Here is an 11,058-nt window from a genome sequence, read left to right on the forward strand (position 1 = left end):
GTCTTCCTCTGAGGCCGAGAAAGTGTGACTTGCTCAAGGTCACCCAGTAGATTTTTATGGCTGAGCAGGGATTTGAACCCTAGTCTCCCAGTGTCCTAGTCCAAAACTCAAGCCACTGCACAATGCTAGCTCTCATATCCCTATGGTCATTACTTCTAAATTTTTACATATAAATTAGTATGTAAAATTTCATGTGAGCCTGCATCCTCTTTTGGCCTCTTAAATACCCTAAAATCACTAGATCCTGTCTGATTGTGGGAACTAATCAGGGTCAATCTTGGTTAGTACTTGAATGGGAGGCCACTAGCAAATACTGGATGCTGTAGGCTATTTTTCAGAGCAAATGGCTAAACCACTTCTGAGTATTCCTTGCCTAAGAAAACCCCATAAAATTCAAAAGGTCACCATAAATCAACAGGCAATTTGAAGGTACACACACACCATAAATAATTTGGTGTTATTAGCAAATTTGGCCACCTCATTGCTCACTTCTAACTGCAGGTAAATGCAAATGCATAAAAAAGCACTGGTCACTACAGATTCTTGGTGACTCCGTTGTGTACATTTCACTTTTGCAAGCACTGGGGCTCTTTCACACGAAATTGTTATAGTCCTATGTTTCTATTTTAATTACCATGGCTGCAGGCTATGAAATCCTGGGATTTGCAGTTCAGGGAGAGGCTTTTAGTATCCTCAATCTTCTGGTGCCTCACTAAACTACAAATCCCAGGATTCCATAGGAGGTTGCCATGGCAACTAAACCAGAATCACAGTACTATAATTGTGAAGGGTGAAAGAGTGTACCTGCTATCAGTTTTTATAGATGCAACCGATCCATAAGAGGGCCTCATCTCTTATACCATGACTGCTAAATTTGCTGAGGAGTTTTTGGTGAAGAATTATGTCAATTCCTTTGGAAAGTCCAAATAAACAATTTCTAAGTCCAGATGCTTCTTCTCTCTTTCAAAGGATAGTAAAAGTTTGGGCATAGAGGACAAACCTTCATTGAACTACACTATTCTGTGCTGGGTATTCTATATCACTACACTAATTCACCTTCAGTGGGATATTGCTATATGGTATATGCATGATAATTTTTACTTTAAAAACCTTTCCAACAGAGAAAGGGATATCTTGGGATTTGTGGTTTTGTGAGAAGAAACTACCCAGAATTCCATAGCACTGAGCCATAACAGTTAAAGCTTTGTCAAACTGTATTATTTCTGCAGTGCACATTACACCTTTGTCTTTGAAACTTTTCCACCAATTTACCTTCAACAGATGTTAAGCTAACTAACCTATAATTTCCTGAAACTCTCTGGATTCCTTTTAAATGAACAGAACAACAGCAGCCTTTATCCAGTTTTTCTGATACGCAGGCTGATCATAGGGAAATGCTATTTTTGTTAGAAAATTAGCAATATCATGTTCATGTTCTTTAAGAGCTCTTGGATCTGTGCCATCTAGACTGAAGACCTGATTTATAAATAAGAACTAAAACTATTACTATTTTTCTGTGTTTTCAGGTTCTCTTTCTGAAAATATCAGTTATGGTTATCTGTCCCACATCTTCTGCAGTGAAGATGAACTGCATGGAATTTATTTAGCTTCTCTGTGATAGTCTTACCCCTCCTTTAGGATATGTTTAATTTTTCCCATCAGAATACTTTTAATTTCCTTGTCATTCAGTGGAGTAACTATTTTATTCTTCAGTTTCTGTTTCTGTTGTATTCTAATAATTGGGAGGGGGCTTGGTATCAATGACCTTAATTATTATGCTCCTGATTGTTCCTTTCAGCAGTTGTTGTTGCCTGCTTGCATCTCTTTTGTGTGGGTTTGTGTTCCTTTTTCCTATTCTTACTTGGCCAGTGTTTCCATTTGCTGAAAGAGGCCTTCTTTCCTCCAGTAGCATCCTTGACATTGGGCATCAATCATGCAAGTGACCACTTAGACACTATGCTCCCTTTTCTGACCAGCACAATAAATTGTAGCTGAACTTCTGTTATTTGGGTTTTAAGAAACCCTTGAGTATTCTTGAGAGATTGGAACCTTTTTTGATTTTTTCTTTCAGCTTCATTTTAAAAAAAACAGTCCACCTATCTGAGGGGAAGTTTCTTTTTGGCATCAATTGTGATTGTGTTGGACTTCCTTGGCAATTTTCCATATACATATAATTAAAATGATAAAATTGGGGTCAGTGTTTCCAACTGCCACACAATGTGCTTGATCATGAGTGTCACTTAAGTTTAAATCCAGGATAATCAGTTCCATGACAAATGGTTATTTCTCATCACTCATACCTCTCAACAGAGTCATTTTTACTTCCTACCATTCATACCCTTTCAAGAGAAGCATTTTTCACAGAGCTGTCCAGAGGGTTAGGGTTAAGCTGGTTAAAGGCCTGGAAGATAAGCCCTATGAAGAATGGCTTAGGAAGCTGGATATATTTCATTTGGGGAAAAACAGACGTGCTATGACAACCATATTTAACTATCTGAAGGCTACAAAGATTGAGAGTTCCTGCATGGCAGGGGGTTGTACTGGATGGCCCTTGTGGTCTCTTCCAACTCTACGATTCTATGATTTTATGAATCTATCTAAACATTAGAAAGAATTGGAGAAAACTTTAGAAAACATTAGAAAGGAACAACATTATGAGTTGTTCGACAGTGTAATAGACTACTTCAGAGGGCAGTGGACCCACTTTCTTTGGAGGTTTTTAAACATAGGTTGAATATCCATCTCTCAGGAGTGCTTTAATTGTGCATTTCTGTGTGGCAGGAATCCTCCAGCTTGCATGGCACTTCCAGCTCTATGATTCTATGATAGGTGGAGCTGGTAGTGAGGAAGGCAGGAAGGTGTGCTTAAATGTGAACCTGTTAAATGCTCTTCTCCTCTAGCATTCTATGAAAGATCCGCAATGCACTTGGGGCTTTTCTTTTCTTTTCTTTTCTTTTCTTTTCTTTTTTGGTGATAGCCTGTCATGACTGGACCACAGACAGGAGGCTAAGATGAACCTGCAGGACTGAAGAACAAGTAAGGGATGAAGGAAAAGCCTGGGGGCAGGAGTGAAGGAAGGGCCAGTCAAACATCAGGCAAGGATTCAGTGCTACACAGAAATTTAGAAAAGCCATGTTGCCAACTTGGGTGAATACAGTCAGTCCAGGATCTTCAGATATTTCATGGAGAAACTGTCAGCCATCGTTTGATGATTCACTAGATGGGGAACTGTACACAGATATATCCAATTCTAACATAGCAGTTGGGTCCATTCTGAATGCATATCCTGCACAGTAGACCAGAGCTAGGTTTTGAGAACCATGGGCACTTGGGACGGAGGCTGGAATTATTGCATCATGAATTGCCACCTAATCACTGTCCGCCATCAGCCCGGGTCCCAGCTGCACTCCACCAGCACTTTTTAGAAGCCAGAAAGTTTCCGATTTTGAAAAAGTGCTAGCAGAGCACGGCTGGGTCCTGGTTTGCACCCGGGCTGATGGTGGCCAGTGATTAGGTGGCAATTTAGCGTGCGATAATCCCCGCCTCCTTCCCATGTCCTGGCTGCAACCTGGGAGGCTTGAGCTGGTTTTAAAGTTCATGCAATAAGATCCTTAGTCTGTAATATCATTATTCAAAGGGATCTTGTAGAACATTTCAGCTTAATTGTGCAAAAGAAGTTGTAGCATAATCTCTTGGTCTACTTCCTAAGTTTCATGAAGGTGCTACAAGATCTCTTTGCATCTTGAATAAGACGTTTCAGGTTTCTCATTCCAATAGACACCCATTACCTGCCCCACTCCTTTTTAATTTCATCTCTGCTCCCCATTAATTATTTTTTTCTCCTTTCTGAGGGGTACCAAATTCAGAAAATAAATTCCAAGTCACAAACTCTTAGCTTTAGCAGACATCAATGGCAAATGTCCTTCAAATCAATCCTGTGAAGAAAACCTTACGATATAACAACAACAACCCAGACAGTTAAAGAGCACCTTTCTCCTCTCCCCTGTTGCCTTGGTTGACAAAATAGCCAACCAAAGTTTTTATGCCAGTCTTATCCCAGAGTAACAGGAATGCCCACTGGCAAACTGTTTATGGGTTTCCAGCATGGCTCCATTTTAGTTGTCCAGTTCTGGCTACTTTTATTCCTGAAACACACACCACATGAGGTAATGTGGTCATTATCATGAAAACCAAGGCTAGACTGTTTCCACGCAGATCACTAGATGAAGGGAAAACACTTTGGGATGCAGTGGCTCTGGACAAAGGAATATCAATGAAAATGCACCTCATTAGTTCAGAAGATGATTACATCTTTCCCTACAAGCAGGACAATCCTGCAGTTTTGTTTTGCTGGTAGTTTTTTTTTTAAGAGAACTGTTTCTAAATTTAGAAATGCTACAGCTGCTGCTAAAGAGAGAGAGAGAGAGAGAGAAGTGTCATAAAAGTCATTTTTATCTAATGATAGCAAGTTGAATCAACAGGCATGACACTTTACACTCTTTTTATAGCATTTCATCAAACGATGGCCTGATTGCCAGTGTGCTTCTGTGCCTGAAACACAAACATAAGTTGCTACAGCAAGACTTTTCCACTTCACTTTATATTCTCTCTCTCTCGCTCTCATATTATCTTCAAAGGAGGTTGCCAAATGTGTTCTTTGCCTTCACTTTCTTTGCCCTTGCACAATGCTCCTGCTAAGCTAAGCACATTTTCTGAACTCTCTCATTGCTGCTGATGAAATCCTTCAGCCCGATGACAAGCTGCATGTCAGTATATCCCCTCACTGCACTGTCATGGCAGATGAGGCCATTTGCTGCCTTGGATATATGACAAAGATCAAGATCCTTGCAACTTTCAGGGAAAAAGAAGATGACAAAAAAGGAAAATGCTGTGCCAGAAGGGGTGTGGATGGTAGAGGGGAAAGCATCAGTTGTGTGCTCACAGATAGTGCAATCTTAACAAAAGGATCTGCCAGCTGTATGGAATCAGGAATAGGTAAAAGTTGAGTTGAGCTGCTCTTAACTCTCTTGTGCTGGTAAAGCTGCTCTGCTTTACCATTCAAAAGTAGAGATGGGATCAGGCATAAACTGAGTTATGCCAGAGCCAATGCCTCTTATGCCAGGGATATAGCTACTATGTTAGTGTAATGTTAAGCCAGCACCATGGTAGCCTTAGGTAATTTCCAATGTAATTAGGCTGGGACAGGTTCTCAGAAGTTCAGCATAGTTTCAGCAGGCCTAACATTAGTTCAGCTTGCCCTCAGCCATATCCAGCTGCAATCCTGTATACTATACAGCATAGTATAGTAACACTAACACTAGGCTGAAATCACTTGGACTTACTGTACAACATCTGAAGCCCCTGACCTCCAGCCATTCCATGCTGGGGAAGTATATGGCTAACTAGAAAAGATCCTAAGGAGTAAAGATGTACAAATAAGCACTAAAGTTAGAATTGTACAAAACATTGTATCCCCCATCGCCATGTACAGATGTGAGAGCTGGACAGTGAAGAAAGTGGATAAGAAGAAAATCAACTCATTTGAGATGTGGTGCTGGAGAAGAGTGCTGAGGATACAGTGGGAAACCAAAAAGACAAACAAAAACAGATCAAGCCTGGAAGCCAAGATGATCAAATGGAGGCTGTCATACTATGGTTACATCATGAGCAAGCGTGACTCATTAGAAAAGACAACAATGCTAGGAAAGTTAGAGGGCAGAAGAAAGAGAGGAAAGTTGCACACTAGACGGATGGACTCAGTCAGAGATGTCACAGGCATGAAATTGCAAGACCTGATGAGAGCAGTAGAGGACAGGGGGTCCATGTGTCTCATCTACAGGGTTGCCATGAGTCAGGATCGACTTGAGGGCAGTTAACAACAACAATGGCTACATCCTCATAGTCAGATGCAAATTGATAAAGCCATTCCTGAGATCTTCTGGGGTCATCTGTACACAGTTCATCTGTATTTTATACCAAGTAACAATAGCAAGTACATTTCTAAACTGCTTATCAGTGAACTAGCACCCCCTAATCAGTTTACAATGTGTTAGCCAATTGCCTCCAACAAGCTGGGTACTCATTTTACCAACCTATGAAAGGATGGAAGGCTGAGTGGACCTTGATTTTACATTTGGATACAGGGACATATCTCGATGGAAGCTTCTGTCCACTCTTCATCAGGCAAGGAATGGCCATTGAGGGCCTTCAGGGGCTGTATGGTAAGCTGATGGTGGGGAATTTGAATGCTGCAAAAGGAGGAAGCAAATACCAACCTCTGCGGTGCCCCAAAGAAGACATATAAAGACATAAGAGAAACAAGTCTGTATGCCACTAACAGGATGGCAGCCTGTAAGTATTAGCATTGTGCTGTTATTTAGGAGTAAGAACCCAGTGGAGCATACCTCAAAGGACTCAGAAGGAAGCTCTGTTTGAAGTCAGGATGCCAGCAAATGACTTGAGCAACAAAGATGTTATGGCTACTGGTTGATCACTCCTTTCATTGAAAGGTAGGTTGCTGGTTGTTAGGCTAAAATATTTTTTGATGGAACTAATGAAATAGTTGGAAATCTCTCTGTACTATTGTATAACGTATCTGTAAAAACACAAGGAAGGTACTCCACCCTCACACCCTCCACTCCCAGCTAAGAGTAAAGAGCAGTGTACATATTTCTGTCCCCACATCCAACTATTTCCATTAACTTTTGGATGAGCACCAAGGACTGGAATCAGCATCTGGCCATCTTGGGTCCCATACTGAAAGAAAAGCAGGATAAAATAAAATAAAATTTAAAAAAATAAATAATACAATGACAAAGTAGGAAAATTGTGGTCTACAGGTTTTGTGTGGCTCCTGTAGCCTACTCTTGCAGCCCTTGAAGTCTCCCACCAGTTCACCAAAGACTGATTGATCAAAAAACATTTGGTATGATTTTCAGGGAAGTTGCACTCAGCAACTGTGTAGTGTGAAAACACCCACCCCCAAACTTCCTAGAGTCCCCACATACAACTATCTCCATTTTCGTCAGATTCACTCTCAAAATGGTGATAGGAAAGGAGGTGATGCAATGTCCCTACTATTGACCATTTTAGAATGCCTCAAAGAAAAACAGAGTTATTTTAGTGCATGGGTGTATGTGCATGGCCTACAGAGGCATGGGGGGAGGCTGACCCTGGTATTTTGTGCAGTTGCTCACCCTCAATCTAGAGATTATTTTCTTTCTTTTCTATTTTATTCTGGTTCAAACTGAGCCAGAAAAAAAAACCACCTAGAGCCACAGTTATGATATTTAGTTACATGCTTCCCTCCCTTCTGCCACACATGCCAGAAACGTGACCAAAGAACAATCTTCATTGAAATTTAGAAACAAGAACTGCAGCAACAAAAGTTGAAAAGCACAGTGAAAACCACAAAGATAACCCCAATTTCAGAATTTCCCACTTCCTCTTGAGGTTAAAGTGTATCAGTGAAAGGGTATGTTATTTGGCCTTAGTCAATACAAAGATGTAGCTACTGAGCTGTGGGCCCTTGTATACTCCAGGATGATGAAACTCTTGAAAGCACTTCAATATATTTTTCCAGCTAGTGGCCACAGCAAATGTGATGCATTGCAGTGGCAGTGAAAAAGCTCTCATGGCTTCCTTTTCCCCTCTGCAGCTCAAGCCAATCAGATCAAAACAAGATGTAAATGGTTTAGTGTTTTTCAGAAATCTCCCATACTAGTAATACTTTTAGATAGGAAGGATAAACAAGTATGTTGTTGTTGTTGTTAACTGCTCTAAAGTCAACTTAGACTTATAGCAACCCTATGAATGAGACACATCCAAGTCACTCTGACATCAGCAGCCCTGCTTAGGTCTTGCAGATTCAGGGCTGTGGTTTCCTTGAGTGAGTCTATCCCCCATAATGTAGTCTTCCTATTTTCCTACCGCCTATTTTGCCAAGCATTATTAACTTTTCTAGTGATGTCTGCTCATGATATGTACAAAATATGACAGTCTCAGTTTGATCGTCTTGACTTCCAGGAAGCGTTCAGGATTGATTTAGTCTTGGACCCATTTATTTGTCTTTTTGGCAGTCCATGGGATCCACGGAACTCTTCTCCAGTACGACGTTTCATGACTTGATTTTCTTCCTATCCACTTTCTTCATTGTCCAGCTTTCACAACCATAAATAGAAATTGGAAATACAAAGGCATGGACAAGAATTTATGTGAAGCAAACTTCAGAGGATAGGGGCAGGGAAATCAGTGTGATTCAGATGTTTTGAACCACCACACATTGCAACAAGCTGTTTGCAACATAGTTGCAAACAACTAGGCTACAAACAACACAGAAAGAAATTAAACATGCTGTAGTCCAAAACTACTTCTGCTGTGATCACTGCCCAGCCAACATGGAATGCCAGCTAAAGCACATTTATCTTCTTGTTCTTCTTAGTTAGGAAAGTGTTTAAGAAGTTCTGGTAGCTTCCTAATCACATGACTGAAGATTGGGAGAAAGGGTTAGCTGAGGGGGGAAATGAATTCTGAAAGCCTGACCAGTATAATATAAAGAATAGAAGAATATGGTGCTACTTCAAATGGGGATGGTAAAATCAGTATATTTCTGGTCTATGTCAGTACTTGCAGGGGAGATGCATCTTGCAGGGGAAACGCATCTCCCAAGAGTGTATCTTGGTAGGGGTGAAGCTCAGAGGATAGTCTGTACAGGGACATCTTAAAATTGGTACTGACCCTGTTCGAGGGGTGCCTTAAACCTGATGGTTTGCAAATATTTTGTCTGGGATGCTCTATCCAAAGCAGAAATGTTCCAGGCCTTTGATTGCCTCGGTGCCCTGGGAAATGCCTAATCTCATTTATCTCTGGATTTGACTTTTCAGTGTCAGCCATTGATTACACCTGATCTTGACATAATGATGATGATCATCTTGTATTAGCTTTCAAGAAGGGGGATGAAGATTTGGGGGAGATTGTCTTCACTCTGGCAAACTATAGTAAGCACACTATCACTTAGGGCAAAGGAAGGAGCATCTCTGCTGGAAACACTGAAGATAACTTTGGACCTTGAAATATTAGCAACAATAGAGTAATCGCTGATGAGATGGAAGTTGCTCTAGAGTGTAACTAAGCTATCCTGAGGGATCAAGAAAGAGCCCACTGAGGCACGCGTGGTAGCCGAAGTCTCAAAGTCTGTGACTAAACATGTCATTCTCATTGTTCTTTGCTGGTGTTTTGTAACTGGAATTGCTATTGGGAAAGCACTTTATTATGTTCAAGGTAAAGCAATACCATATGTTTGAAGAAATGTAGTACCAGATGAGCATCCAAAATCAATGAGAATGACAAATGGAAAAACATATGTCTCAACTAAATGGCAGAAAACTACAAATAGTTTGGTTGCTTATGTTTGCTCATTGCCCAATCATGTAGGGCAGTCATTCTTAGGGCCAAATTATGCGCTGTGTATTGCTTTAACCTAAATGTTTTCTTTTTACTGACAAACCAGGTGGAGCTGACAGTGGCAGAGGCAAAGATCTTGCATAGTTCACCTTTTCCCCAAACTGGGGCCCTCTAGATATTTTTAAACTGTTGCTCTCATCTTCCACAGTTAGCAGTTAGAGATAATGAGAGTAGGAGGAGTCCAGGTTATCTGGAGTACAGGAGATTGGACAATGTTGCCATAACCCTTTTCATCCCTATAAGTTGTCAAAATTGTCCTCCCCCATGCTAAATTCTTACCTATAAAGGAAAACATACTAGGTAATGTATCTTTTCAAGGAAAAAATAACAACTTGAGTAATATGTACTTTGCCCATATCTTGTCTTCTTTTTTTTTAACTTGGTGCTTAATAGGGTTAAGGCTGGTTCCTGCCATTTTAATAAATGCATCTTTTCACTCTTTCTGTATGGAAAATTATGTGTGACAATATAAGACTAGATTACACATAAAGATGAATTTTATCATATCATTTCAGCTTTAATAGGGCACGACAGGAGGATCTAGAAATCTGCATGGTTTTAACCACGATGTAGCAAGTCACATTGCTTTTTAGGCACTTCCTTCTTTTTACATTGCATTTTTTATTCAGGGGAAATGTTGCAAAAGCCTAGGCTGCGTCTTCTGAAAAACCAGGAACTAAAGAAGATGTTTTAAAAGCACCTCTAGTGATCAATAAACTGGATTTCGGGGAACATGCTCTCACTTTACCAATTTCCGATATGAAATAAGTACACTCTTCCTCAGTGCCCCACATACCATCATCTTCTATAGTACCTCATCTACCATCATCTCAGTGTTGTGCCTGGACTGGGCTGGACTGGATTATCTGCAGTCTGAGTCATTTTAAACTATTGTCTCATTTGGAACCATTCACAATGTGCCCCTGTTTGTGATATACTATGGTTTGGGTTTCCCAGGTTGATGTATTGGAGGCTGGTGGATGGTTAGCCTTGTTTTTTATCCTTACTTTTTATAGACTGTCATTTGTTTACACTCTCCAATCTGCCTGTACATGAACCTATGTTGTGTTTTAAATTGGAATTTTGTAATTGTGCTGGCCAAATGGCCGTAATAAAATAAAGTTAGCCTTGTTGAACAGAACTAAGGGGCTGTGCAGACAGCCCCAAAGGGGGGGGGGCTTTTCCACCCAGTTGGGGCCACAGCAACCTCATGCTGCAGCCCCGATCTGGCCTTTCCAGGGCATAAAAAGAAGCTGCAAAAAAGGCTCCTTTTGCGCCCTGGAAAGGGTGCAATAGCTGTGGCATCGCAGCTTTTATGGTGCTCCTTCGATGCTGCATCATGGGGATGCAGTGCCAGAGGAGTGCTGTAATGGTATGCACCATGCAGTGTGGTGCGTAGCATCACACCACCCTGGGGGCGGAGCCAGAGCAAGAGTCATATGGATACTACGCCCTGACTCCGCCCCCAACCTGGCCTTTAAGGCCAGTGTGCACAGAGCCTGAATTTGTTGGTCTGTTGGCCCAAAAATGTGGATTCCTGTAGTTAGGAAGGCTGAACATTTAATTTGATTCATTTAAAAATATATTTTTCCCAAA

The sequence above is a fragment of the Sceloporus undulatus genome, chromosome 2 (genome assembly GCF_019175285.1).
Source record: "Sceloporus undulatus isolate JIND9_A2432 ecotype Alabama chromosome 2, SceUnd_v1.1, whole genome shotgun sequence".
Classification (NCBI taxonomy): domain Eukaryota; kingdom Metazoa; phylum Chordata; class Lepidosauria; order Squamata; family Phrynosomatidae; genus Sceloporus; species Sceloporus undulatus.